This window comes from Cetorhinus maximus, chromosome 11 (assembly GCF_964194155.1).
Source record: "Cetorhinus maximus chromosome 11, sCetMax3.hap1.1, whole genome shotgun sequence".
Lineage (NCBI taxonomy): Eukaryota > Metazoa > Chordata > Chondrichthyes > Lamniformes > Cetorhinidae > Cetorhinus > Cetorhinus maximus.
Genome location: NC_135889.1, coordinates 57,355,029 through 57,379,453, shown reverse-complemented (window position 1 = coordinate 57,379,453; position 24,425 = coordinate 57,355,029). Strand labels below are relative to the sequence as shown.

Sequence of the window (24,425 nt, the reverse complement as noted above, 5' to 3'; positions counted from 1 at the left end):
TTCAACTGCAGTTAAAATATTTGTTTTAATTGGTACAATTATGTGCTTGAAAATGTATACTGGAATTATATTTAAAATAGCTGGTTATAAATTTCAAGTATTAAAGCACAGAAATGTCACCGTGGTTCTGCCAGACTCCTGCCTTAACACTGAGACAATCGTATCAGAAACTCCAGGAAAAGCCCCGTTGTGAAAATCTGTTGTTCTGCACAGACTTCCACTGATTCCAGAGGTTTTCTGGTTTCCTGGTAAGGGGCCGAACCTCTGAGTGTCAAGGCCAAGGAATTCTTCAATAGAAGTACAAGCCCTTCAGGCTGAAAGGTATATTAGTTAAGGTCAGTACTTCAGGTGTGTGGAGCTGTAATGATTGTAAGTTAACTCATTTCTACTGTTACGGGGATCATGTGACTGTATAGACAAATCAACCCTAAGCATGGGGAATCTTAGGGGCGGAGCTTTTTTAGCCTTGGTGTTGGAAAAAGCATGTAGCCTCATTTGGAGTCTATAAATAAAGTTTACTGTTCCTTAGAAGAAATTAGTCCTGCATTCCCAGTTTATTACAACTGGTGAAGGATAAATAGCACCGACACAGCACCTCACCTGTGAGTATTCCAATATTTTAAGGGAAGAAAGAAAAGCATACTCACCAGCAATGCCTCTCATTGGTAGAATTGACCCGTATGACTCATCCATCGAGGACTGGAGTCAGTTCATTGAGCGATTAGGTTTCTACTTTGTAGCTAACAAAATAACCGTAGAAGAGAAACGGAAGGCATTTCTCCTAGGTGTCTGCAGGAGCAAAACCTATAACCTAATCCATAGCTTGACGGCTCCAAACGTGCCAAATTCCAGATCCTTCACCGAGCTAGTCAACCTTGTGAAAGGACATTTTCAGCCTAAACCCTCCGTGATCATGCAAAGATTCAAGTTTATATCTCTAGGAAGGGCCCCCGGTGAATCGATCACAATGTACATCGTGAAGTTAAAACAGTTAACGGAGCACTGAGACTTCGTGATACTTTAAATGAAATGTTGCGAGATCGTTTGGTCTGTGGCATAAATGACGACACCATTCAATGCCGTTTGCTCGCAGAAGTTGAGATAGACCTGAAGCGTGCCATGGAGATAACGCTAGTAATGGAGAGTGCTGAGAGGGATTCATAGGCTTTGCGGAGTGTGCAACATGGCACCGTTCTGCAGTTAGGGCGGGAACCTGGGTGTGGCACGAAGATCAGGGAGGCAATAGCGAAGCGGGATACAGTCCCTAGCGCTAAAAAATTAAAAAGAAATACTAGAAGCAGTTCACAGTAATCCAGAAGTTAGTGTTATCATTGTGGGGGAAATCATGCACCTGAAGTCTGTAGATTTAAAGAGGCAGAATGCCACAAAAAAGGGCATGTTGTTAAACAGTGCAAGACTAAATCAAGACAGGCATTCAGATAATCAGGTCAAGATAAATGAAGTGCAAAATATAGATGAGTCATAAGCTACTGAGGCTGATGTTTATTCCCTACACAATCTGAAAACCAGGAAATCTGAACCAATCGTTTTTACACTTCAAGTAAATGGAAAACCTCTGCTCATGGAGGCTGACACAGGAGCATCGACCATAGTGGTGGGAGAAGACATCTTTAAATACCTCACAAGGTACCCAGCCATTGAGTTTGGAGAAAACCGCTGCTCAGTTAAAAACATATACAGGAGAAGCAACACAGGTGAAAGGCACCACCTCTGCACCTGTATCATACAGACAGATCAGCTGCCAATAATTGTAACTGGAGAAGGACCTAGCCTTCTGGGCCGTGATTAGTTGAAAGAAATCAAACTAAACTGGTCAGAAATTTTTCAGGTCCAGACAGGAGGAATTCCAGGGTTGCTTAAAGAAAAAGTATGACAGAGAATTCCGAGATAAGTTGGGGAAAATCCAACGGAACACAAGCTAAAATATACGTGGACCCTGAAGTAACACTCTGGTTTTTCAAGGCAAGACCCATGCCTTATGCTTTAAAAGAAAAGGTAGATGCAGGATTGTCATTTGGAGAAGTTAGGAATAATACATCCAGTCCAATTTTCAGGATGGGCAACACCCATAGCCCCTGTGCTAAAACTGGACCAATCCATTCGCATCTGCAGAGATTATAAATTAACGGTGAACAAGGCTGCAAAATTAGACAAATACTCAATCCCAAAGATTGAAGATCTGTATGCTAAACTCGTATGAGGAAGATCCTACCACTAAACTCATGCATATCAACAGCTCAAGCTGGACAACACATCTAGAAGTTATGTCATCATAAACACACTCAAGGACTTGTACCAGTATAGACGCCTAACCTTCGGTGTGTCTTCGACCCGTGCAGTTTTCCAGAGAACCATGGAAATCTTGCTACAAGGACTACCCCCACCACCCCCCCGCCAAAAATTATAATGTACCTGGACGACGTCCTAATTACAGGATCCACAGAAGCAGAACATGAGGCAAACCTGGAAGAGGTTCTGAAGAGATTTTTAGAGGCTGGCATTAGTTTAAAAAAAGAAAAGTGCACATTCCAAGCAAAAGAAGTTACATATATGGGTCATCGAGTGGATGCCCAAGGGTTGCATCCATTAGAGGAGAAAGTCAGGGCAATCAAAGAAGCAGCCTCTCCGACTAACATCATAGAGCTCAAGTCTTTTTTTGGCATGGTAAACTGTTACAGTTGACCCTTGCCTAATCTATCTACAGTTTTAGCCCCTTTACACTTATTATTGAAGAAGAAGAACCACAGATGGTCCTGGAAGGCACAAGAGGAAGCCTTCACAAGAGTCAAGAAACTTTTACACTCATTGGGCAGGATTTCCAGGTTGGCTAGAGGGGGAGGGGGAGGAGGGGGGTGGTGGGACCTGCACGCCGATGCGTAAAATGACGCAGGATGACGTCAGGCGGAACTCCCGACGTCACCCGCATCATTTCAATTTTCAGGTCGGCGGGGGCACTGCCAAATCAGCTGTGCGCCTGCCGACCTGCCAATGGCCTATTGAAGCTATTTAAAAGTAATTGAACTCGTTAATGGACCTGCCCGTTCAACCTTAAGGTTGGCAGGCAAGCTGGGAGCCTTGGCGGGCATTGGAAAAAGCATGAAACCTCATCCAAGGGCAGGATGAGGTTTCATGTAGGCTTTTAAAAATTTAATAAAAGTTTAACTAAAAGTGATGGACATGTCCCAATTCATGTGACAGTGTCACATGAGGAGACATGTCAGGGAAATTTTATTTTTATATTTTTAACATTTTTGAATTTGGCGCCGATCTCCCTGAGGCAGCACTTAGCCTCAGGAAGATGAGAGCACACTCTTGGCTGAGGGAATCCCCCTGACTGCACAGGGAGCGCATGGCCCGCCCATGTAAAATGGCGGGGGGCGTTGGTCGGAGGCGCGCCTGCACACACCCGCTCCTGAACTCCCCCCTCCACCATGGGGGGGAAAATTCTGCCCATTGTGTCTTCTAGTACACTGACCCATCTAAGGAATTGATGCTCACTTGTGATGTATCTCCCTACGGAGTGGGAGCAGATGGAGGACAGATCTAGAAGACTGATACGATATGTATTCTGAATCCTGTCTGCAGCCGAGATAGGATACTCGCAAATTGATAAAGAGACTTATCTATCATATTTGGAACAAAAAAGTTCCATCAATATTTGCACGGTCAACACTTCACCGCAGTGTCAGATCACAAACCACTGTTGGGATTGTTCAGTGAAGATGAGGTAATCCCACCGATAGCATCTGCTAGAATTCAAAGATGGGCTTTAATTTTGTCAGCATACGAGTACACTTTTATGCACCGTCTGGGTGTGCATATAGCAAACGGAGACTTCCTCAGTCGTCTCCCTTTGCTCGATAGCATTATACACGTACCAGTAACTCAAGAGGTAGTACTTGCGTAGAATTTCCTGGATGCCTCACCAGTTTGCGTGAGACAGATAAAGAATTGGACAAATCGGGATCCAATTTTTAGCAAGAGTCCGTGAATAGGTATTACATGGATGATCAAATGCACAGGTACCTGAAGAATTAAAACCATCCTTGGTATGTAGATCCAAACTGAGTTATCAAGATGGTATCCTGTGATGGCGAGCAAGAGTCATTACCCCTTTGCAAGGAAGAGAACCATTATTGGAAGAACTCCATTGTGTACATCCTGGTATATCGAAAATGAAGATGCTCGCACAAAGTTATAGCTGGTGACCAGGTAAAGACAAGGATATAGAAAAAATGGGGGCAGGGTGTCTGGGGGCAAGTGCTGGCCAGCCGCTGAGGTGACTGTTGTCAGTGGAGGGTGGGGAAGTCAAGTGCTGCCCTGGCGCTGCATCCCACACACAGGCAATCGAGGTGGGGGTCAGGGTAAGCGAGTGAAGTGGCCACGCATTAGGGACACCTGTATAAACTGACCATGCCTCTGCAACTGAGACAGATCAGGCGCAGCCACAATGATATGATTGGGGTCAGGCTCCTAGCCTGCCCACCCATGCAAGCATCGCGGAGGCACCAAAGGGCCACTAAGTGCTCCATACCTTACACCCCCACCGCCCTGGCACTGACTTTGAGTCTGCCACTACTTCATTGGACCGCAGAGCAGTTGGACTGCACACGTTGTACAATCTCCTCGCCAACACTGGCCATGTAGCAGTCACTGCTGGAGGCGCTCACAGCCCCTTGTAATCTCAGCATGCTGGTTTGGGCCAGTGTCCCCCATATCACAGGTTAACAGGGGAGCCATGCAGCGCACTCATCTCTGGCCATTTAGGAGTGACCAGCACTCTCCGGGAAGCCTTAAGGGGCAGTCACACATGGCCAGGAAAGGTGCTAAGTGCAGCCATGATAACCACGTCTCTCTCTCTCTCTTTCATGCTGCAGGAGGACCACATCAGGATCATGGATCCTGGTGACCTAGCTGTATGCCTGATGGCCTACAGAGACCGTAGAAGAATGAGGAGAGAGTGACTGAGGCTCCTGGCTGCACAAAGGCAGGAGCAGCAACCTAATGAAGAAGGGGCAGGTGGGGCTTCAGCACACAGTGCCCAGGAGCGACAGTGAGCCGTGGCTGGTCGGTGCCTAGCGACATTCAGGGCCTATAGATGCCGCCTGCCATTCCTGCAGATGACTGAGAACATGTTGCTGATGACTGCGTATGCTTAGGGACTGGTGGCTCTTACCTGCCACCTACTCCAGGACTTGGCACCAAGGGCACATGGAGGGCACCCACTGCCAGTGGCTGTGAAAGTGACCGCAGTGTTCAATTTCTATGCCAGCGGCTCCTTTCAGGGCACCACAGGTGACCTCTGTGGGATCTCAAAGGCCGCTATCCACAAATGCATCCATGAGGTCACGGATGCCATCTTCTCCATGGTACATTTCACCCAGGACCAGGACAGCCAGGATGCAAGGACCATTGGATTCACCATCATCTCGGGATTCCCACAGGTACAGGGTACAATTTACTGCACTCATATGGCACTCAGGTCTCTGTCGCTACACTCAGTGAACTTCAACCACAAGAGCTTCCACTCACTGGCAGCTGGTGTGCGACCACCAGAAACACATCCTGCAGGCGTGCGCACTGCTTCCAGGGAGTGTGCACGACACTTACATCCTGAGTCACCTGCAGATCCCTGAAGTCTTCCAGGGTCCACAGAGGCTGCAGGGATGGCTCCTCGGGGACAAGGGCTACCTGCAGAGGCCGTGGCTGATGACACCCGTGCGGCAGCCTCAGACTGCAGCAGAGTGACGGTATAATGAGGCTCATGCTGCAACTCGCAACTTGGTGGAGCAGACCATCGGGATGCTGAAGGTGCAGTTCCGGTGCCTGGACCGGTCTGGTGGAGCCCTGCAATATAGTCCACAGAGGGTGTCGTACATCACTGTCGTCTGCTGTGCCCTTTAAAACCTAGCTGCAACGGGGTGAGGAGCTGGCTGAGGAGGAGATGGAGGTGCCGACGGGGATGAGGGTGAGGGGGTCCTCGGTGGTGACAATGACGGGGATGAGGCTCTCACTCTGGCTAGATGAGGCAGGTGCCCTCAGGAGGCCCTCATAGCTGCCAGGTTTGTGGAGGATGATGATGACATGCAGTGAGGTGACCCCATAGATCCTCACATTGCAGTTGTGAATGTTTGACTCCAGTCTGGGTTATGGCAGCGCCAATACCCTCTGTGAGAATGCTCATGTCATGGAAATGCAGTGGAGGCCCTAATAGTCACTCGATCGGAGGAGGATGATGACAACTTGCAGTGAGGAAGCTCCATAGATCTTCACACAGCCTCTGAGAATGTCTGACTCCTGTCTGGCCGAGGGCAGCTCGCTTGCGCTCCATGATCAGGGCCATCTCAAAGACGCAGCCATTAAACTTTGGACACATCTGATACTGTGTCCGCCTTCAGCACCTCAGCCCTTCAGGAGCTGGTGCACAGCATCACTGGTCACAGATGCTGATGTGATGGGGGCCAGCCCCACCTTAAAGGTGCTGAGAGCACACAGAGAGAATGAGAGAACTCTGTGACGCCTGCCCACAACATTCTGGCAGCAATGACCAACACCGCCGAGGTTCAGGCATCAGTAATGTGTCCAGGAAGTGTGAGGCTGGACCATTACTGTGGTCTGAAGGCTACACAAAGCACAGGGAAGAGGCCCTGGACTGAGTTACCTGCCTTGTATCTTGTGCAGAAAGGTTTCACATCTGAGTGACAGGAACACTGCTCATCAGAACAAGGAGCTATTGGCAGGGAGACATTCTTTGGAGTTTATTGACAATAGTGAACAGTATGTACAAGTGATCAACGCTGTGCAACTGCTTTTACCTAACTTTCCTAACCCTGCCACTATGTTTTGGTGCTCCCTGGACATCCACAGCGGAGGTGGAGGCAGCCTGCTGACTGCTACGCCCTGTCTGTGAAGTCTTTGGTGGGCGTCCTCTGGAGGGCTGAGATTTTGAGGGCCCCGGCCTGCTTTCGAGTTCCTGCTGCGTGGCAGTGGCAGCCTCCTCAGTTTGTGAAGCTGGAGCTGCGGAGGTCACAGGAAGGTGGGATTCAGATGGGCCTGTCACTCCCAGAGTCACCTAGGTGGATGGCTGCAGAGTGTGCTCCGGCTGACCCTCCTCCCAATGGGTGCCTTAGGGCCTCTGGCTGACTCCGTGAGCGGAAGGGGTAGCTGGAGTGAGGTCGAGCTGCCCAGCACCCCTCTCGCGTACACACTGTTCGAGGCCAACTATGGCATCAGTGATGGAGTTAAGCCCGTGCAGCAGTGCAGGAGCGATGTCCTAAGGTCTCCATGGCGGCCACCATCCTGCCAGTGTTGACCTCAGTGCGTTGCAATGCCGGTGCTATCACCTCAGCCTGAAGACGGATGGACTTCTCCATCGTGCCTTGCAATCTGAGGAGTGCAGCAGACATCCCTTTCTGATGTTCCCAAGCTTGCCTTTGCAGCTCCAGCAACTGTGACATGACCGAGTCCAGAGGCTTGTCATCTGACTGGGACTCAGTGATGTTCTGGCCTCCAGCAGTCCTCTGAGTGCCGGGGACCTGGGAAGTCCCTGCCTCCCCCTGCTGTGGATCAGAAAGTGCGATGTGCTCACCAGATTGTGATCCTGAGGCTAGTCTAAAGCTAGGTCCCACCGAGGTGTGTGTCTGTGCTCTGGTGGAGGGTGTGGGTGAGCGCTGTGACAGGACTTCAGAGAGTGTGCCTTCAGATTCCTCTTCAGAGCTTTCTTCGGAGCTTAATTGGAGGCCCTGGGTCATGGACTCTGTCAGCTGTTTGCAAAAGTATGGGGAGATAATTAGTGCATGGCAGTGGCCTGTGAAACAGGACACATCACTCACAGCATGGTTGTCTGATGGATGTTGCACTGCTGGATCCTCACTTGGTAGAGCACTGCCGACCTCACTGTCAGCACAGGACCTGTCCCGGTCATCGTCGGCCAGCTGGATGGCTCTGTGTACAAATTCTGACAGAATTTTGATCTCCAGCATCCCTCCACCTGTCTGCAGCCTTTCCCTCCTGTTGTGTGCCGGTTTGTCCTGCATGGATAGAGATGGGGAGAGTGTACCAGGACGCCTGCCGGGCCAGATGATAAAGTATGCCTGGCCTGTGTGGGTGGTAAGTGGTCCCATGGACAGGATGAGGACAATGATGGTGTGTGTGAAAGGATGAATGCTGATGTCCCTTGCATTGGCAGTGAGTGAGGGCCCTGTGGATGTGTGATGGGTTTGTGAGTGTGTGAGTTGGGAGTGATGAAAAAAGTGACTTACCCTGGCAAAACAGAGGAGATCATTCATCCTTTTGCGGGCACTGGGTGGCTGTCCTCCTCTGCAGGGTGTTTGCACTGACCAACACTGCCACTGCCTCCCAAGCTGGGTTAGTGACTTTGCCCATCCTGTGGCCAGAGTGGGGGTAGAGCACATCCCGGCGGGCCCCAAAGGCATCCAGCAGTTGCTCAAGGGACCCGTGGTTGAACCGGGGGGCTGCAGTCTTTTTTCCTTTGCTGGCCATGTCTCCTGGGCAGCAGTGGTGAGCTGGTGGAAATGAGCATTTTGCTGACAGCTTCCTTTTAAAGACAGCGGCCGGCATGATGCAACAGCGGGATGATGGCAGGCGGGCGAATGAGGGCCCGCTCGCTGTGGAAACGACGTGTTTTGCAAGAGTAAATAAATAACGAAACAAAAACAAAATAGCTGGAAAAACTCAGCAGGTCTGACAGCATCTGCGGAGAGGAGCACGGTTAACGTTTCGAGTCCGTATGACTCTTCAACAGAACTAAGTAAAAATAGAAAAGAGGTGAAATGTAAGCTGGTTAAGGGGGGGTGAGACAGGTAGAGCTGGATAGAGGACCAGAGATAGGTGGAGGCAAAGAAGAGATTGCCAAAGATGTCAAAGACAAAAGGACAAAGGGGTGTTGACGGTGGTGATATTAGCTAAGGAATGTGCTAATGGTAACATTAAGAGTAGAAAGCAGGACGAGCAAGTGACAGCCCCAGTGGGGGTGGGGTGGGGGGAAGGGATCGAAATAGGCTAAAAGGTGGAGATAAAACAAAGGATGGAAATAAATTTTAAAATAATGGTGGGAAAAGAAAAAAATTTTTTTTAAAATTATAAATTATTGGAAAAGGGGGGAATCGGAAAGTGGGTGGGGATGGAGGAGACAATTCATTATCTGAAGTTGTTGAACTCAATATTCAGTCCGGAAGGCTGTAAAGTGCCTAGTCGGAAGATGAGGTGCTGTTCCTCTAGTTTGCGTTGAGCTTCACTGGAACATTGCAGCAGGCCAAGGACAGACATGTGGGCATGAGAGCAGGGTGGAGTGTTGAAATAGCAAGCGACAGGGAGGTCTGGGTCATGCTTGCGGACAGACCAAAGGTGTTCCGCAAAGCGGTCACCCAGTCTGCGTTTGGTCTCTCCAATGTAGAGGAAACCGCATTGGGAGCAGCGAATGCAGTAGACTAAATTGAGGGAAGTGCAAGTGAAGTGCTGCTTCACTTGAAAGGAGTGTTTGAGCCCTTGGACGGTGAGGAGGGGGAAAGTAAAGAGACAGGTGTTGCACCTTCTGCGGTTGCATGGGAAGGTGCCATGGGAGGGGATTGAGGTGTAGGGGGTGATGGAGGAGTGGACCAGGGTGTCCTGGAGGGAACGATCCCTGTGGAATGCCGACAGTGGGGGTGAAGGGAAGATGTGTTTGGTGGTGGCATCATGCTGGAGTTGGTGGAAATGGCGGAGGATGATCCTTTGAATGTGGACGCTGGTGGGGTGATAAGTGAGGACAAGGGGGACCCTATCATGATTCTGGGAGGAAGAGGAAGATATGAGGGCGGATGCGCGGGAGATGGGCCGGACACGGTTGAGGACCCTGTCAACCACCATGGGTGGAAAACCTCGGTTAAGGAAGAAGGAAGACATGTCAGAGGAACTGTTTTGGAAAGTGGCATCATCAGCACAGATGCGACTGAGGCGAAGGAACTGAGAGAATGGGATGGAGTCCTTACAAGAAGTGGGATGATATGTCGCGAAAACCTACATTTTCGTTGGTGGGTAGGATTCCATTTTACCCGCCCGCTATCGCACTTAGTGCAATTCTGGGAAAATTCCACCCACTGTCTCCAGTGCCAGGAACAGCAGAAGTTGCCCTTTTCAGCTCCACTGCATCCATGGGATTGGCCTGGTTGACCCTGGGTTTGACTACATATAGACTATGTAGGCTGATTTTCTAGGTACCATGTTTCTGGTGATTATCGATGCACATTCCAAATGGATGGACGTGTTTGAAGTGAGATCACCTACTTTGTTTGCAACCATTGAAAAATTGCACCAGAGTTTGTGTTCATGGTTTACCTGAAGTTATTGTGTCAGACAATAGTACAGCTTTCACTAGCACTGAATTCCAAAGATTTGTGAACCTAAATGGGATTAAACATATCAGAACAGCACTGCATCAACCCTCGTCCAATGAGTTAGCAGAAAGACCAGTACGAACCTTTAAAACAGGCCTGAAGAAACTATCAGAGGGAACGTTGGAAACACAAATTTCAAGATTTCTGTTCAGCTATCGCACAACTCCTCATGCGACCATTGGTTTAACATCTTCAGAATTGTTAATGAAGCGCGAACTTCGTACAAGATTGACCCCAGTATTCCCTAATTTTGAGCGGAAAGTGGAGAGAAACCAAGGTAGTCACAAAGTGAATCACGACGTTCACAGTAAAGGTCGAGAACCTACTGTGGGAGAGAGAGTTTTTGTACGAAATTTTGCAACTGGACCGAGATGGTTCCCTGATACAGTCATCTATGAAACATGACTTTTATCAAGCCGAAGTGGAAAATAAGATTGTTCGGAAATGCGTGGATCATCTCTGAAGTTGAGAAACCTTCCGACAGCCAGTTAATCCACCTGAAATCGAAGTCAAAACTTTGACACCCTGAGGTGCTAGATCAACAAAGAATAGACATACCGGATGTCTCTGCTGAAGTAAATAATTCTGAACTGCCATTAACTAGGGATGTCCCGGATGCTGCAGTTCCTGTGCAAGTCGATCCAATGGAAGAACCTCCAGTTGTAGAGTTGCGTCGCTCTACTCAAATCCGAAAACCTCCTCAAAGACTAAATTTATAATGGCATAAACTGTATATAATTTGTACATAATATGGGTTAAGATATTTTTGTAAATAAGAGGCTAAAACAAAATTAAAGGGGGAGGAATGTAATGATTGTAAGTTTAAACCATTTCTTCCTGTTATGGGGATCATGTGACTGTATGGATGAATCAACCCTAAGTGTGGGGAATCTTAGGGGTGGAGCTTTTTAGCCTTGGTCTTGGAACAATCATGTAGCCTCATTTGGAGTCTGTAAGAGACAGTAAACTTTATTTACAAGAAACTAGTCCTGCAGTCCCAGTTTATAACAGGAGATATACAGATCTCCAAGAGCTATCGGAGTCCCACAGGTGAGGTTCTGGCCAGTCAAGTGGCCTGGACCCCTATGGGGAATCTTTTTCTTTACAAAAGTGTGGGTCAAAGTGACTGGGGTGAGGCATTCTAGACACGGGCAAGTGGGGACTAGAGTTTGCAATGGATACGTGCAGTCGGGCACTAAAGATTCACTCAAAGTGGAACCTGCACTTCCCTAACCCATGTAGATGAGATGACTTGGCACTGATCTCATAAATTCCCAATCGAGGAATTTCAGAGCATTTAAAACTCTTGGGCTAGTTTCTCAATGGTGTATTTCTTGTAATTTCTCAACGTCAACTCCTCATTCTAACAATCATAATATTGGAGCCCACATACATTTTGGATGGAGGGCACCAACCACCATTGGTGCCAAGCCATGTAATCTGCCACTCAGCATGCACAGAGCTCAACACTTATAAAAACATATTTTGCATTTATATTTGGATGAGGGGGTATCAATGCTGGGAGTGGAAGATTTAGTCAGCAATATGTTCTTTCAGTTCACATACAAACATCTAAATGTTATTTAATGGGGGAAGCGCTATATTTAGCACTGTTTCAAGGCAACTCAAAAGCATGGGTAACTATTGGAACATGAAAGGAACATTGTTCACTAACAATGTGTATAGCTATCAGGAATAAAAGTTTCTTTGAAGTACTTTCAAGTCATAATGTATAGAACTAAAAGTAATATGGTTGGCCCAAACTTGTATATTCCATTGTGTCAAGTTTTATCCCTTTATTTGCAGATGGATATTAAGGTTGTAGAGAGGATACAGAAGGGCAATGTGGATAATACTTAAATAAGGAACCCATACTTATAGAACATTTTTCACATGCTCAGGACACCCCAAAGCATTTCACAAACATGAAATTACATTAGAAATATCACTGTTGTTACGTCGGCAAAAACAGCAGCCATTTTGTGTACAGCAAGGTCCTGAAAGCAAATGAGATAAATTGCCAGTTAATCTAATTTTGCTGGACAGATCACTGGGAACTCCCTTAAGCTCATTCAAATAATGCAGTGAGAACTTGTACCTTCACCTTGAACTTAGTCTCTTAGTTGCTAGGTTAGAGTTAGTATTTTGCTTCGGATAAATAGGATGCTAAAAACTCCTATGAAACTACAATAGCAGTGGACCATTGGTTGGCAGTAATTTTACCTGTCCCTTAGTGGTGCAGTATCCCAAACTTACCTTGAGATTGGGCATAATGTACATGAAAATGTGAATAGAAAGTGCTTGGAATGCCTGGAATCTGAATGAAGGTTCAACACCTAGTCTTCACACCCTTTCTAAAGTATAGTGCCCAGAACTGACACAATACTCCAAATACTCCATTTAAGGCTGAACCAGCTTCATAAAAGTTTACCATATTTCCTTGCTTTTGTATGTGATACTCCTGTTTATAAAGCTTAGGACACCGTTCGCCTTATTAACTGTTCTCTCTCAACCTGCCCTCCACCTTCTAATGATGTGTGTACATTTACTCTCAAGTCCCTCTGCTCCTGTGCCTCCTTCAGAATCGTTTTATATTGTTATATTGTTTCTCCTTGCTTTTCCCATGAAAATCTGAGTCTATGAATTTGACACTAGATTAATGGTATCCATTCCAGCTAGGTAAATGCAGGGAGGAAGTCCTATATGTTTGCACTATGGTTGTTGTTCTTATATTATCATATTAACTTGCAATATAATAAGAACTTGGGCCAAGTATGCTTACAAAGACTACTTCTTACTGCAACATGTACAAGGTTGGAGTATGGGGATCATCCTCCGCAAATAGGGGCAAAGAAGCATGATGTTGGCTGCTTTCTTTGTGGCCCGTGTGGTGTTGCTGGAGAACAATTGCAAGCAAGGTGTCCTCAGCATGTGCCAGGAGACTTGAATTGTGCTAGCCTGACAACGCACAGCCCAACCAGCTGATGTGACACAAAAACAAAAGTAGCTGGAAAAACTCAGCAGGTCTGACAGCATCTGCAGAGAGGAACACCGTCAACGTTTCGAGTCCATATGACTCTTCATCAGAACTAAGGAAAAATAGAAATGAGATGAAATATAAGCTGGTTGAGGGGGGTGGGACAGGTAGAGCTGGATAGAGGGCCAGTGGTAGGCGGAGGACATCAGGATTCCAAACTTAAACCACACAGGTCCAGGCTACCAATTTGTGTGTTACTCACCAAAGCTCAGGTGTTCTTGGATCGTGAACGTCACTAGTAATGACAGCATTTATTGCCCATCTCTATTGCCATTGACAAGGTATGCTGCCTTCTGGAATTGCTGCTGTCCATTTAACTTTGATACAACTGAGTCTTTTGCAACACCATTTCATTGGCAGTTCAGATTCAACCATTTTGCTGTGGATCTGGAGTCACATGTAGACAGATTTCCTCCTATGAAGGTCATTAGTGGCGTGGATGGGTTTTTATGACAATCCGGTGGTAACATGGTCATTATGACTGAGGCTACCTATTTCTATTCCAGATTTATTAATTAATTGAATTACATTTCCCAGCTGTTCTGGAAGATTAGTCCAAGCCTCTGGAGTACCAGTCCATAACATTACTACTATGCTACCACTCCTACTCTAAGTTACAGGTGCGGTGTTTTTCAGTATGTTTTGTTTAGGCACAGTTGATGAAAACATTGTTAGGTTCTTGCATGTCCTTTTGGCAAGTTACTGAAGGAGGAGAGAAGATTACCTGACCCAGCTATGAGGGCAATTGTTGCAACAGGAAATGGAGTGGAATGGAGGAGGCAGTGGGCAAGCCCTGTGAGGAGGGAGGGACAGAGGAAGGAGGAAGAGGCAGCTTAGGAGGATGTGGGAAGGAGGTATCCTGGACCCTATATAAATGGATGCATGCACAAATTGTGAGGCTTGTTACAATCCCTGTAGGGACTGATAACTTTAAAAAAAGAAATCTGAACTTCCAGTTTATAGCTGAAAGGATGGCACAGCAAGATTTCACGTTTTAAGATTTTTACTGTAACACACTAAAAACACTATTGACTAAACACTATTTTTGTAGGCAACTTGTACTTTAAACTGCAGAACACAACTTTCACCTTTAACTTTTAACACAACTGAAAAACACTTCACAGGTATACTTTACACTGCCTCTTAAATAGTCCTTCAATTTTCCTGGACCCAATCTGAAGTAATTCTTAGCACTCAAGAGTTTAATTCCATTCCTTTCTTTTCCCAGCCTGGAAACATTTAACTCTAGAATGGTCTTTCATGGTGAGGGAATTTTTTCCTGGAGATTCTCCCTCCAGCATAAGCTAGGCCAATCTTCCAGCTTCAAACACTCACAAATTTGTTCTTTCCGATCTGAACGTGAGCTCCCGCCTGCATTCCTGCACAGTGAACCATCGAGGCTTTCGGTCCTAGCTGCTCCCTCTCCCCTAGATCCTGGTACACTGTATCTGGGAGTTTCAGGGATATTTTAGAAACCCTTCCCCTCTTGAGCCCATTTCCATGGCAACATGAATCACATGGGCCTTGTGTCCGAGTAGAAATTCTGGTTAGCTATCCTTGAGACCCCAACTCGCTTTTATCTGGAAGTAAAGGGACAGTTTAAAGCATGGTTGTTTACAACCCAACATTCTCAAAACCTTTCTGGGACTTTGGAGACTAGCAGTCTAACCTTTGTAAACACAGATGATGCTCTTATCTCCAAGCATGAACACCTTACATCTTCTTTCCAGCAAACACCATGTGCCTACACTTAATCTTTAACAGTCCGTAACCCAGGCCTGTTGTTAGGCAGACTTCAGAACAGGTTATATGACCTCTTTCATTTTACCCTGAATTAAAGGCACAGTCGCAAACATAACAATCTCATAAATCTCATTTGTAACAGGCTCCACTTCCGCAACTTCCCCAACCCAACAATAGAGCCACTATTCACCATTATTACATCCATTTCACACTCCTCATCGCAGTGTCATCTTGGCTAGCATTCAACAATAAAGGTCAAACAAAAATGTTCCCAGAACATCTTTATAGGGCTATGCATCCAATTATACAAACAACAATGATCTGTTCACTCCTATGCCTTCCCTTAGTACCTATCTTGTGGATGCCTTTGCCTGTCCTAGTGTTCCTACACAGGGGAGTGCAGCATGGCTGATGGATAACTGCTGAATTCCACTGGGGAAGACTGCAGAAGGCTTTATTGTTGGATGCTCTCAAACAGCTCTGGGCCTTGAGTGCCCAACTTCAGATTGCAGCACCTGGGAATGTGTGGCAGCAGTCTGGACAAGCTGGGCTAGATGCAAAAGGAAGGGTACTCGTGGAGTGGGAGCAGTGGGAGCACAAATGCTGTTATCCTGAGACACCAATAGGTCACTGCCTTTCCCATAGGGCAGCACTTGACTTGTCTAAGTAATCTATTTGAATGCAGATTGCTGTGAAAACCTGCAACCCTTTTGAACACTCAGGTCTGCAGCCATGATGGCAGCAGTCTGAGCTTGCATTGCCAGTGAAGCAGTGAGATATTGGGAGGATTCTGCCTATGCAATAGTGGAAGCTGAGACAGCAGCCACCAGATGCTCCATCATGGGTCAGTTTGGCAGTGCGGCCATGGAGTTGGTCACCATTTCCTTACTACAAAGATTGGAATACAAGCTCTGCATGATGTCTTGTGCCACACTGGAACTGCGCTCCTTCATGACAGGAAGGTGGCAGGAGGCTAGGTGGCAGGCTTGCCAATGCCCCAAACATCTTGGCATGCATCATCATCAGTATTCTCCTACATGACATCCCAATGTGGTCCTCATCTGAGTCCTCTGCGGCAGAACATGTCTGTGACCTCACCCTCCAGGCAGTTGATACACAGGCTAGCCTTTCCCATTGACCTTGCTGTAGCCCACCCATGCCCAATTTATTTACATGTGCTGATCCTGACTCAGAATCACAAAATTACTACAGCACAGAAGGAAGCCATTGGGCCCATTGTGTCTGCACTGGCACCCCTATGCTTTCTCCCTATAAGCTTGCACGTTCTTCCTTTTCAGATTCCCTATCGAATGCCTTGACTGAACTGCCTCCGCCATATGTTCAGGCAGCGCAATCCAGATCCTAACCACTTGCTGCATGAAGAGTTTTTCCTCATGTCTCCATTGCTTCTTTTTCCAATTACCTTAAATCTGTGCCCTCCCATTCTTGATCCTAGCACCAATGGGAACAGTTTCTCTCTATCTACTCTGTCCAGATCTCTCATGATTTTCAACACCTCTATCAAATCTCCTCTCGCCTTCCTCTTCTACAAAAAAAAACAGTCCCAACTTCTCCAATCTATCCACATAATTGAAAGCAGAGTCAGGAGATTTCATAATGGGGAATAGAGATATGGCAGAGAAGCTAAGTTTTCACTGAGGAAGATAAAGGAAATCTCCTAGATTTAGTGATCCAAGGGACTAGGGAGAATGAGGAGTTGAAAGAAATTAGTATAAGTAAGGAGGTTGTATTGGAGAATTTAATGGGACTGAAAGTTGATAAGTCCCAAGACCTGATATTCTGCATCCCACAGTGTTGAAAGAGGTTGCTATAGAGATATATTGGTGATCATTTTCCGAAATTCTATAGATTCTGGAATGGTTCCTGAAGATTGGATGGAAGTAAATGTCACTTCACTATTTAATAGGGGAGGAAGAGAGAAAAAAGGGAACTACAGACCTGTTAGCCCTACATCAGTAGTAGGGAAAATGCTAGAATCTATTATAAAGGATGTGATAAATGGATACTTGGATAATCATATTCTGATTGGGCATAGTCAGCATGGATTTGCAAATGGGAAATCATGTTTGATGAACTTATTGGAGTTTTCTTGAGGATGTTACTAACAAAATTGATAAAGGAGAGTCGATGGACATAGTATACTTGGATTTTCAGAAGGCCCTTGATAAGGTCCCCCAGAGGAGGTTGTTTAGCAAAATAAAAGCACATAGGATAGGAGGCAATATACTGGTATGGATTAAGGATTGGCTAACAGGCAGAAAACAGAGTAGGAATAAATGGGTCATTCTTGTGTTGGCAGGCTGTGACTAGTGGGGTATTGCAAGGATCAGTACTTGGGCCCCAGCTGTTCACAATATATATAAATGATTTGGATGTGGGGACCAAATGTAATATTTCCAAGGTCGTGGATGATACAAAGCTAGGTGGGAATGTGTGTTGCGAGGAAGATGTAAAGTGGCTACAGGAGGATTTGGACAGACTTACTGAGAGGGCAAGAACATGGCAGATGGAATATAATGTGAAAAATGTGAGGTTATCCACTTTGGTAGAAGGAACAGATGTGCAGAGTATTTCCTAAATGGCAAGAGATTAGAAAGTGTAGATGTACAAAGGGACCTGGGTGTCCTTGTCCATAAGTCACTGAAAGCTAACATGCAGGTGCAGCAGGCAATTAGGAAGGCTAATGGGACGTTATCCTTTATTACAAGAGGATTTCAGTACAGGAGTAGTGAAGTCTTGCTCCAATTGTATAGAAGCTTGGTTACACCTGGACTCCACACCTGGAGTACTGGGTGCAGTTTTGGTCCTCTCCATGTTCTTCCTGCCAAAATGAATCACTTCACACTTTGTATTAAATTTCACCTGCCACTAGTCTGCCCATTCTACAAACCTGTTTATGTCCTTATGAAGTTCTTCATTATCTTCCTCACAGTTTACAATGCTTCTAAGTTTTGTATCATCTGCAAATTTTGAAATTATGCCTGTAAACCAGGGTCTAGGTCATTAATATATACCAGGCAGAGCAAGGGTCCCAACATCGATGCTGGGGAACTCCACTACAAACCTTCCTCTAGTCTGAAAAACATCCATTAACCACTACTCGCTGTTACCTGTCATGAGCCAATTTCGTATCCGTGTTGCTGCTGTCCCTTTTATTCCATGAACTATAACTTTGCTCACAAATCTTTAGTGCAGCACTGTATCAAATGCCTTTTGGAAGTCCTTGTACACCACACTAACACCATTACCCTCTAATACCTCTTCAAAAAAGTCCCGCAAGTTAGTTAACACGATTTGCTCTTAACAAATCCATGCTGGCTTTACTTAACCCAAATTTGCCTAAGTGACTATTAATTTTGTCCTGCATTATTGTTTCAAGAAATAAAATTGTCTGGCCTGTAGTTGCTGAGCTTATCTTTGCATCCTTTCTTTGAACAAGGGTGTGACATTTGTAATTCTCCAGTCCTCTGGCACCTCCCTGAGTCTAAGGAACATTGAAAAATTATGGCCAGTGCCTCCACAATTTCCATTCTTGCTTCCATCAGTTTCCTTGGATGAATCTCATCTGGTCCTGGTGCTTTATTAACTTTACGTACAGACAGCCTATCTAATGCCTTCTCCTTATCAATTTTAAGCCTCTCACGTGTCTAAATTATCTCTTCTTTCACAATGACCTGGGCAGCATCTTCTTCCTTGGTAAAGACAAATACAAAGTATTAATTTATTACCTCAGCTATGCCCCTGCCTCCATCCGTAAATTCCCTTTTTAGTCCATAATCGGCCCTACTTCTCCTTTTACTATTTATATACCTATAGAAGACTTTGGGATTCTCTTTTTTGTTAGCCGCTAGTCTCTTTTCATAGGCTGTCTTAGCTTTTCTTATTTGCTTTTTACTTCCCCTCTGAACTTTCTATATTCAGCCTGGTTCTCGGTTATATTATCCACATCTGTCATAAACTTACTATTTTTTCTTTATCTTCATCTCTATCTCTTTCGTCATCCAGGGAACTCTGGATTTGTTTGCCCTACCTTTCCCCTTTGTGGGAATATAGCATGACAGTTCCTGAACTATCTCTTCTTTAAAGGTAGCCCATTGCGGATGACACAAAGATTGGCCGGGTGGTTAACAGTGAGGTTGAGTGTCTTGGGCTACAGGAAGATATAGATGGGGTGGTCAAATGGGCAGATAAGCGGCAGATGGAATTTAACCCTGAAAAATGTGAGGTGATACACTTTGGATGGAGTAATTTGACAAGGAAGTATTCAATGAACAGCATAGCACTAGGAAGTTCTGAGGAACAAAGGGACCTTGGCGTGTGTATCCATAGGTCTCTGAAGGCAGAGGGGCATGTTAGTGGGGTGGGGAAAAAGGCATATGAGACACTTGCCTTTATCAATCGAGGCATAAATTACAAAAGTAGAGAGGTCATGTTGAAGTTGTATAGAATCTTGGTGAGGCCACAGCTGGAGTACTGTGTGCAGTTCTGGTCGCCACATTATAGGAAGGATGTGATTGCACTGGAGGGAGTGCAGAGGAGATTCACCAGGATGTTGCCTGGGATGAAACATTTAAGTTATGAAGAGAGGTTGGATAGACTTGGGTTGTTTTCGTTGGAGCAGAGAAGACTAAGGGGCGACCTGATCGAGGTGTACAACATCATGAGGGGCATGGACAGGGTGGATAGGGAGCAGCTGTTCCCCTTAGTTGAAGGGTCAGTCACAAGGGGGCATAAGTTCAAGGTGAGGGGCAGGAGGTTTGGGGGGATGTGAGGAAGAACTTTTTTACCCAGAGGGTGGTGACAGTCTGGAATGCACTGCCTGGGAGGGTGGTGGAGGCGGATTGCCTCACATCCTTTAAAAAGTACCTGGATGAGAACTTGGCACATCATAACATTCAAGGCTATGGGCCAAGTGCTGGTAAATGGGATTAAGTAGGTAGGTCAGGTGTTTGTCACGTGTCAGTGCAGACTCGATGGGCCGAAGGGCCTCTTCTGTACTGTGATTCTGAGATTCATTGCTCAGTTACCATTTTTCCTGCCAGCCTTTGATTCTAATTTATCTGACCCAAATCCACTCTTACCCCATTGAAGCTGGCTATCCCCATTATCTATTCTTACCCTGGATTGTTTTTTGTCCTTTTCCATTGCCAACTTAAACCATGGGCTGGATTTTACATGCTCTTACCAGGCATGTTTTTGGCAGGGGTGGGGGCATATAAATAGGGGGGTTCCACTCCACCACCTTCCCACACACCCCTGAGCTCATCCCCATAAGACGGTAGGCGGGCAGGTGCCAAAACCGGCAGCCTGCCATATTTAAATAAACAAGCCAATTGACCCTGATAATATGCTGCCCATACCATGATACGGTTGGCGTGGGAGTCAGCAGGGCATTTTTTTTTTTTTTTTAAAAGGATGGGAAGGGGGATAACTATCTTCAGGGGGTGCCCTTTGTGCATCGGAGGGCAGCCTTCTTCCTACCTGCCTGCTCTCCTAAACCAAACCCATTGCGTCTTCTTGGAACTGGTTGCAGTGCCCACCAATGTGCTCCTGGCACTGCCAGGACTGCTGGAGCTGCCGGCCAATCTGATTGGCCAACAGTTCCTAAGAGCATGACTTCCTCCCCAATCAGCTGACTTTGCTGGGGGACAAAAGCTGTCCACCCTCCCATAATTTTCAGCCCCTTATAATTACTATTTTCCTAAATGTTTTCCTACTGATATTTGATCCACTTATCCCACCTCATTCCCAAGAATCAGGTCTAGCACTGCCTCCTTTCTCATTGGAGTGGAAACATACCATTGTAGAAAATGTTCTTGAGCACAGTCTAGGAACTCTTGCCCTTCTCTACCCTTTACACTATTGCTATCCCAGTTTATGTTCAGATAAAGTCCCCCATTATAACTACTCCATAACTCTTGTACCTCTGTAATTTCCTCACAAATTTGTTCCTATACATCTTTCCCACTAGTTGGCCTATAGATTACACCTAGCAGTGTAATTGCACCTCTTTGTTCCTTAGCTCTAGCCAAATAGATTCTGACCCTTCTCAGCACTGCAATATTCTCAATCAATACTGCCACTCGCCCCACTTTTCTCCCTTTCCTATCATTACTGAGCAGCTTATATCCAGAAATATTTAATACCCAGTCCAGTCCTTCTTTGAGCCTGGTCTCTCTTATAGCCACAACATTGTATTTCCACATGCCAATCTGCACCTGTACCTCACCAATCTTATTTGCCACTCTCCCTCCAGACCTGGATTCTGGACCAGCATCTTCTCAGGGAGCTTAGGACAGAGTTGTGCAAACCCCTGCCTGGTTTTCTAGGTCCACCTGGTATAATGTGTGATCTTGTTCTTTCAAGAGAGGGGGAAGAATGTAATTGTGTGGCACAATGTTTGGGTGATGTGATTGCCATAACTGAATAGCTGGAGGTCTGTGGAGGTAGCAAATGGCTGTGATGCTGGCAGCATTGATAGGTGGGTAAGGTGCAGAATGTGAATATTGAGAATGAATGCCAGGGATTGCTGCTGGGTGAGTGATCGGGATGCAGTGCACTGAGCACAGTGAGGCTGATGGTGCAGTTTGCATGATATATAATGTGAGGATGCTTTCACTCACCTTGACTACCCATGTGGGGTCATTGTACTTTTTCCGACATTGTTTCCATGTTCTGGTGATATAGCATCAGCTAAGATCTTTCATGGCAAGAGCTGAGTTGGTTTGTGTTAGAAATGCACCCCCCTCTCCCTTATAGTTTTTCTGTATCTACCCATCACTTTAAAGACATTTAGATTTACCTCTCAATCTTATCAATCCCAAACATACAAACCAGATTATGCAATTTCTCAAGTTATTTTTTTTTAAGCCCAGCATCAATCTAATGAATCTAAAATGTATTCACTACAAAGCCAATGTCTTTCCTGGGGTTTGGTGTCCAAAACACAATGCATTACTCCAAATGGGTTCTACCTAAATACAAAAGCAAAATGCTGCAGATGCTGGAAATCTGAAATTAAAACAGAAAATTCTGGAAATGCTCAGCAGATCTGGCAGCATCTGTGGGGAGAGAAATGATAGTTAACGTGCATATTGCTGAAAAAAGAGACTGTCAAAACTTTTCGTCTTGCACCCAGGACAGATTTACAAGATTACCAATTGTAAAGGAAACAACAATTTATACTGCATGAGAAGACTGCGCAAGTAGAATCTGATTGGTGGAGGCATTACCATGGAGAATGCACCAGGGAACAGCTAACTGCCAAGCTTTTGTTTAAATTCAAACTAGGAAGTTCAACTCTGGTCTAGGCATTGCCCTGGGGAATGAACCAGGGATTGGCTGTCCCCCAAACTTTAGTTGAAAAAGGCACAATGAATGGACATGCTCCTTCTGTCTGCAAAGGGCAGGACCCATGTGAGAATATTTGTAGCTTCTAGCATGTGTAAGTGAGCCACACTGTAAGCCCAACTGATAATTTTAAATTGGTTGTCAGTGTAATTCTTAGCACAATCAGGATTGTTTAGCAAGTGCTGTCCAATTGCAGAATCACATCTAATGTTGGACACCGTTTGGAGTTTTGAAAGCATGGACTGATTGGGTATGGTCAGTACTTTGCCTGTTGCAAACAGCTGTTTGATACAATCCACCAGTCTTTGGGATATACAGCTAACACTGGCATCACACCAGCATGGAAATTCATATACCAAATTCAATTGGTATTCTCGCAAATCTGTCCTGATGAGTGCAAGGTGAAAAGCTTTGACAACATACTTTTTTCAGCAATACCAAATGACTAGTAGTTAACGTTTTAGGTTTGTGACCAAAAAGGTAATCAATCTGAAGCAGTGGCCAGGATTTAATGTTGGCAATGGGATTCTCACCCCCTGGATGGAGAACCAGTGGGAAACCAGTGTTGCTTCCATTGTGGAAGACCTGGCCAAATTAAGTGCTTTTCAGGCAGTTAGCTAGCCAATGTTGGGCCTTCACTGGGATTTAGAACCTCAGCAAGAGCTACCGACCGGAGGCTAGCAGCTCTCTATCGCTGACAGCGCCACCAGGAGTGATGACTGCTGCCAGTAATTGTCCGAGAACTTCACAGGTCATTGTTAGATCCTTGGACACAGGTGAGGGAGGGCAGGATTGGGGTCACGGCGAGGTGAGAGGGGGGTCAAAGGGAAAAGGGTGGTTTTCAGCAGCTCTGTTCCCAATGCCAGGTCCCTCGATTAGACACAACACCTGACAAGAGGCACCTCCGCAACACCCCACCTCCAAAAATAGGCCACTGGCAAACCTGACAGGAAATCCATGTGATGCCCATTTAATTCCTGAATCAGGCATAATTGGTGATAATTGGTTAATTAATGCGCTTGACATCCTGCCTTAAGCAGGCATGTTTCTTGCATCAGTCCCTACCTGCCTCTGACTTATTCATGGAAATTTTCCCTGCCAATGAGAAACTGATGCACAGCCTCTCCCACAATTAAGTGGTTTCCCACCTTGACCGGCTGCCAGGCCTGTTGAGTGTTTCCAACATTTTGTCTTTATTTCAGGCTCTAACTAGTCTCTGCACAACCGAAGTATCACTTCTGTACTTTTAACTCAGAGGGATTGGAATATAAAATAAGCCATTAGCCTTTTTAATTACATTTTGTACATAAGCATTAACTTATAACGATTTGCGTGCATAGGTACCTAATATTCCTTTCCTCCTCCGCAGCTCCTGGTCTCTCGCATTAAGAATGATGTTCTCAGAACCAAAGGGGATGACTTTACACTTCCCATATTGAACACCATCCGTCATAATTATATCCCTTAGTAAGTTCCTGCTCTCATCTAGACAAATTACTGTGCCTGAATCATGCAGAAAAGTTAGCCAAGAATCAAATGAGTAAACCAAATTCTGCTCCTTCCTCATCTGGTTGCTGCTGATATGTGCAGGTTGAACATTCTTTTTAATGGCTGCACTCGTTTTTATACACTCCAACTAAATCTACCCACTTTTACATGAAATTTATTCCAATGACTATTCCAATCAGCATGCAAAGATGACGACCCAGGAAACACTCTTGTAACTCTCTCTCCAGAACGCAAGTGGGCACAAACCATTTACATCGGCATTACAGCACAGCAATTTAAATTTCCACTAATTTTGGAAAACACAAGGTCAAATTTTTTCACAGCTTTTCAAATTTCCCTCAGCACTTTCA

General features: G+C 45.7%; 1 protein-coding gene across 1 annotated transcript in view; it reads left to right on the top strand.

Annotated features, from left to right (window-relative positions):
- hnrnpa3 (heterogeneous nuclear ribonucleoprotein A3) overlaps nucleotides 1-24,425 on the top strand; it is a 51,022-nt gene extending 26,597 nt beyond the window's left edge. The window contains exon 12 of the transcript XR_013577956.1: nucleotides 23,936-24,425. The gene's annotated coding sequence lies outside the window, so the exon portion shown is untranslated. The remainder of the gene's footprint in view (nucleotides 1-23,935) is intronic.